Raw genomic sequence first — 6,607 nt, 5'->3', positions numbered from 1 at the left:
TCCTATTTCTGCAAAGAACGACAGAGGGCAGCAAACACTCTTGAGAGAGAAAACAAGCAGCCGTGGGCTGAGTCTGTTAGCAGTTTATGGGTTTTCCCCTATTGTCTGACATTTTCCTTCAACCCTCCTTGTTTTCAAAAATAAAGCTTGAATCTTCAAAATGATCAACTTTCTCCCTTTAGATACATGATTACTTTCAAATATGTAACATTAAAAATGAAATGCCTGTTTTCTATGGACGATTGATGAGAATTTACCAATTTGGATTGAAATTTGATCAGGATAGAAAAAGTATAAGATAATTTACAAAATTTTCTGTTAAATAACCTTTATTTTACTTTTTTTTAATGCGTACTTACTTTTGAAAGTCAGAGCGTGAGCAAGGGAAGGGCAGAGAGAGAAGGAGACACACAATCTGAAGCCGACTCCAGGCTCCGAGCTGTCAACACAGAGCCCGAGGTGGGGCTCGAACTCACGAACTGAGAGATCATGACCTGAGCTGAAGTCAGCCACTCAACTGGCTGAACCACCCAGGTACCCTTAAACAACCTTTATTTTAGAGGCAGCTTTGAATCAGAGCTTCAATTACTCTCAATTATAATGCTTCGATAAAATATGATAGAGTGTCATGATCTAGATTTCCAAAGGAGTATTTTAAATAAATTTAAGATAGAAAAGACATTTTAGTTAAAATTTAAAAAAGGAAACTAGTTAATATTTCATTTTCCCTTTAGCACAATTTGGTATCTGCCATAGGTTTTATTATTTTATAAAAGGAGAAAGAAAAGAATGAGAGAGCAAGAATGAGAAAAAGAGAAAGAGGAAAAAAACCTAATCTCTGGTAAATACTTAAAAAATCACAGATTTGCTAATATTATTTCACAACATAGACTTTGATATTAACTACATTAAAAAGGTACCCGGAGAGATATTTCATACTGATGGAATACAAAATGCAAACAGAAAGTACAAAAGTCATGAATGTTTACATATATTACAAGTTTGAAAAATCTGAAAGAAAAATTGATGAAATTATGAGACTATGAAGACAAAATGATCACACTGGGAAACCTCAAGTCTTCTCTGGTCACTGGATAGACCAAGCAGAGAAGACTTTCGAGTAAGGATACTGTGGACTCGAATCCTTAATTAAGAAGCTTGAGTATTCATGAGAACAAATAATCAAGAGAGATTGGATATTTTTTTTTTTTTAAAGATGAAGAATCACAGAAATTGGCCCTGTGTTAAGTCACAAAGACTACCTCATTAACTTCTCAAGAAAAAAGATGCAAATCACTTTTCTCGGACTACTATAAAGTCAATTTAAAATCAACAACAAATAAATAATGAAAAAGCCTATGCATTATATTTCAAATGCATTTTTTTAATGCCGTTTCATACAGTTCTTCAAATTCAAAACTCTGAGCTATACAGTGATAGGGCTATAAGTTAAGAACTATGGATGGGGTGCCTGGGTAGCTCAGTCACTTGAGCATCTGAGTCTTGATTTCAGCTGAAGTCATAATCTCAGGGTGGTAGGAGCGAGCCCCACTTCAGGCCCTCAGCTGAATGTGAAGCCTGCTTGGGATTCTCTCTCTCTCTCTCTCTCTCTCTCTGCCCCTCCCCACATTCTCCTCTCAAATAAAAGAAAGAACCGTGGAATGTGACCAAACTGATACTGAGAAGAAATTGTAGAACTTTTCAAAAAATTTTTTAAAATATTTATTTATTTTTCAGAGAGAGAGACAAAGTGCAAGCAGGGGAGGGGCAGAAAGAGAAGGAGACACAACGTGCACGTGCACACACACACACACACACAGTCCATGCTTAATTCTCAGCAAAGATGTAAATTTACTCATGCATAATAAGTAATAAACAAAAAAACAATAAGCAAATTACCTACCTTCCATTAACTATTTTATTGAAACATTTTTCCCAGTTTCTGATCCACCTACTCAGTGATTCCTTCTCACTCATTAGTTATATAATACACACACATTTGCTGTCATAGCATTTGGTTTTATCCCTAAATGGTAAGTGGGAGAATCTATATTATTTGTTATATGTTAGATGATATCTGTCATTGCCTTCCTGCACACTTGCAGTCTATGTGAGGATAGATATATTTGTGTGCTTTTGTATCACATCGAATGCCCAAAGTAGAGTCTTGTGTATGGTAGATGCTTAAGTAGTGCCTGCTGAGTTTAACTGAATTCAAGTTTTGCTAAAGAAAATATGAAAAAAAGCAAGTCACAGAAAAGAAAAAGTGAAGAAATGGTAAAAGTGCATAATGGGAAGTTTCCGAAGGACATGGGACATACGTGCACCCCCAGCACCTAAAAGTTCATCAATGTCCAAACCAGTAAGAACTATGTAGGAGTTGATGTAAAATTATTTTTTTCTTTGCTCACTGCTCATAAAACATTAAGCACAACTGATAACACTGTATCTTTGTGTATATATTTTATTAGAATAGTTGTTCCCCATGGTTCTCTAGAGCCTGGAAATTGTGAAAGCAGCTGGAAAACAAGATATACTTCATTTCTGAATGCCACGATGGCTGAGGCCCACTAAATAAAAGCGGGTAGAAACGAGACACAAAACCCACTTGGCATTACTTGATTCCCACAAAGAACATGACCTTTGCTCTTAGTCCCAATCTTGGGAAGTATTTCTTTCAATGTGTTGTAGTATCGTGTAGTTTTTAAAAATCAATAGGCTTTATTTTGTGAGAAATTTTATATTTACAGAGAAATTAAACAAAAAGTGAAGACAGTGTCCACAGACCCCTTCTCCCCGACACCATAGTACAGTTTTCCTATTGTTAACATCTTGCATTAGTGTAGCACATTTGTGAGGATGGAAGGGCCAAAACTGATACCTTATTACAACCACAGTTTACATTAAGATTCACTTTTTATGTTGTGCACTTTGTTAGGTTTTTACAAATGTACTACATGTGTCCACCATTACTGTATCATACAGAGTAGTTTTACTGTCCTAAAAATTCCCCATTTTCAATGTATTAATACCTCTCTATCCCTGAATCCTTGGAAACCACTGATTTTTTTTTTTACTGTCTCCATAGTTGTGCATTTTCCAGAATGTCATATATTTGGAACCATTTAGTATGTAGCCTTTCCATTTGGCCTCTTTCATTTAGCTGTGTGCATATAGTGCTCCTCCGTGTTTTTTCCATAGCTCATTTCTTTTTATTGCTAAATAATATCCTGTTATCCTGTTATCTGGATGTGCCAGCTTGTTTATCCATTTCCCTATTGAAGGACAACTTGGTTGCTTTCATATTTTGGCAAATATGAAGAAAATTGCTGTAAAATATCAGTGTGGTTTTTGCATGGACATAAGTTTTCAACCAATTTGGGTAAACCAAGTAGTACAACTGCTGTATTGTATGGTAAGATGATGTGCATTTCCATAAGAAAGCATCAAACTGTCTTCCAAAGTGGCTGTTCCATGTTCCTTCCCCAGAAGCAATGAATGCAAGCTCCTGTTGTTCCACAGCCTTATCACCATTGGGTATTTTGTGTGTGTGTGTGTTTATTTATAATTGAGAAACAAAGAGAGACAGAGCATTGGCATGGAGGGGCAGAGAGAGGGGGAGACACAGAATCTGAGGCATGCTCCAGGCTCCAAGCTGTCAGCACAGAGCCTGCCGCAGGGCTCGAACTCGTGAGCTGTGAGATCATGATCTGAGCTGAAGTCAGACTCTCAACCTACTGAGCCACCCAGGCATCCCACCACTGGGGATTTTCAAGACTTCAGGTGTTAGCTATTCTAATAGATGTGTCGCAGTATCGTATTGCTGTTTTAATATGTACTTTCCTAAAGACACAGGATATTGAGGATCTTTTAATATGCTTATTTGTCATTGCTATGCCCACATCGCGATCTCCCCCAAATCCCAAGACCACCAAGGAGTCTGAGTCACGTATGCAAAAGCAAAGGGCGTTTATTCGGGCTTAAGCTCGGGCTCCCAGACCTCACCAACGCAGTGGATCCGTGCTGAGAGCCCCGAACAATGGAGGGGTAAGGTTTTTATTTCAGACAGGGCGGGAAAGGGGCGATAGGCAGAAACTGCAATGTGATAGGACAGGGTGGCGGCGGAGGCCGGTGCAGCGCAGAGGGATTGGTGAGTTTAAAACTAGGAGGGCCTGAGAAGCAGCGGGAACGACCGGTGCTTCCCAACCCCCAGTGATTGGTTCCCGCAGGGGGAATGGCGGTTGTTTAAGCCTGCTGAGTCATGCCTCAGAAATTTGGGCCTCTTAATTTCTGGGGCCTCCTGAAGCTGGTCATGGCGCTGGTTTGATTCTTCATCATCTGTATATTTGCTCTGGTAAAAGGTGTCTGCTCAAATCTTTTGTTCATTTTTCAATTGGATCGTTCATTTTCCTGTTGTTGATTTTGAAGAATTCTTTGTATAGTTTAGATACTAGTCCTTTATTATATGTGTGCTTTGCAAACATTTTCTTCCAGGCTATGACTTGTCTTTTCATTCTCTTAACTGACTTTTGCAAAGTGGAACAAAATTTTGTTAAGACTTAACTTTTTAGAGCAGTTTTAGGTTCACAGCAACATTTCAGGATGGTATAGAAATTTCCCATGTACCCCTTGGAACAATGTAGTTTTAAGTAATATAAGTTATAGGCAAATAGGGTCCAGACCCAAGGTCATACCTTATAGGGATGTGATGAGGTCCACCAAGTCACTAGGGTGCTGGTCTAGAGAAGTAATGACCCCATGCTAATGGCTGTGCATGTCTGTTTTCTCTTCTTCCCATTTTCCCTTGTTAGCAAAAGAAACTAATTAGGCTGTTACTCTTAAAACTGGCTTCAAGCCCAAGTTTTTAAAGAGATTTTTGCTTGCAATTTTACTGTTTCCTTTTCTTTTTGGATCAACTCTGAGTGAACTTTTTATGTTCCTTAACTCTAGGTGTGACTGAAAGCATAAAAAATCTATAGAAAAAGACCCATTCGTTTGCTTACTATTCTGCCATCAGCAGAAAATGTCACATCATGAGGCAAACCTGAAAACTGAGATTATGTTAAGGGAGGATGCTTACTGAGGTGTATCAGTGTAATTGCACCTGCATTTTATTAAAGAAACCAAAGATTAAACCATCTAACTCTTAAGTATTAAAAACATGCAAAATCGAGCCAGTAACATAAACTAGTCCCTTCCAGCCAAATGCATTTGATTTGCAAAGTGTATAAAATGTTTTCACACTCTGAAATCATTTTCAGATATTATATTCAACAATTTCCTGAAATGGTTAGCAGTTTCTTTAAAGAGATAATCACCAGCCCTTGAGCTGTATGGCATAAAAATATGTATATACAAGGACTATTTCAAAGGGCAGAATACAAATAGATCTGGTTGTGTCCCACACATCATCAAACAATTGCTTTTCCTTAATACATATTCTTTTACTGGGGAAAGGCATACAACTGTAGTCCATTCTATTCTATATTTTAGGTGACTCACTCCAATCTTAACTGAAAGCTTCTGAAATAAATAATAAATTCAAGGGCAATTATAGAAGTAAATATGTATTTGTACCATTTCATTTTAGTTACAATTTGTTGAACGTTCCGTTTTGAAATGGCATGAGATGGAATCCTTCTTTTGACACATGCAGTAACTAAACTCTATTTTTTAGTGTGAAGGTAGTAAAATCTCCTGAAGTTTCCTGGAAAATACATAGCTGCAGTGTAGGAAATATTCATAACGTGTTTCGTCACTAACTGGTTTCTTTTTGTGTTTCTACATCTGCATCTACCCTTTAAAATTATGTAATTTTCCCATACCTTGTTACTCCTACGGAAATATATACTTGTGTCTTTCATGTGGATGCGACCCCAGTCAAGGTTCCAGGCATTAATTATGCTGGTTAGCTAATGCCATTTGGACAAAGATGTGTTTCAGCCCTTGTAGGAGTTTGTAAGTACCACAGACTGGGTGGCTTAAATGGCATACATCTATTGTTTCACAGTTCTGGAGGCCAGAAGTCTGAGATCGACATGTCAGGAAGGTTTAGTTCCTTCTGGGGACCAGGAAAGAAGGCTTCTTCAGCCTCCCTCATTGGCTTGTAGATGGCCATCTTTTCTTTGTGTCTTCATCTTCATCATCTTCCTTCTGTCTATATACCTTTGTCTAAATATTCCTACTCTTATAAGGACACTAGTTATATTGGGTTGGAAGCCATCCTAGTGACCTCATTTTAGCTTAATTACCTCTGCAAAGAACTTGTCTCCAAACACTGTCAGGTTGTGAAGTACTAGGGGCTCCTGATTTCACCACATGACTTTCCTGCCAGGCTACTGTTATGGGGGGAGTTGTGGCGGGTAATCTCTGTATAGGGCCTGAAACTCTTGACATTATCATGAAATTATTTGCCCTCTTAGAGGAGCCAAGTACTGATCAATTCTATCTCTTGCTTTTAAGTATGGTAGGTATCATCTATAATCCTTCTCAAAATGCAGTTGCATATAGGAACTGAGAGTGAATGAAATAAGCAAATGGCTTGTTTAAATTCCCCTTTGTTTAGCAATCAACTTGGTTTTGGTTTTGGTTTGAATGTGAGTGACAC

The sequence above is a fragment of the Crocuta crocuta genome, unplaced genomic scaffold (assembly GCF_008692635.1).
Source record: "Crocuta crocuta isolate KB4526 unplaced genomic scaffold, BGI_CrCroc_1.0 scaffold101, whole genome shotgun sequence".
NCBI lineage: Eukaryota > Metazoa > Chordata > Mammalia > Carnivora > Hyaenidae > Crocuta > Crocuta crocuta.
Note: the sequence above shows the minus strand (reverse complement) of the source record.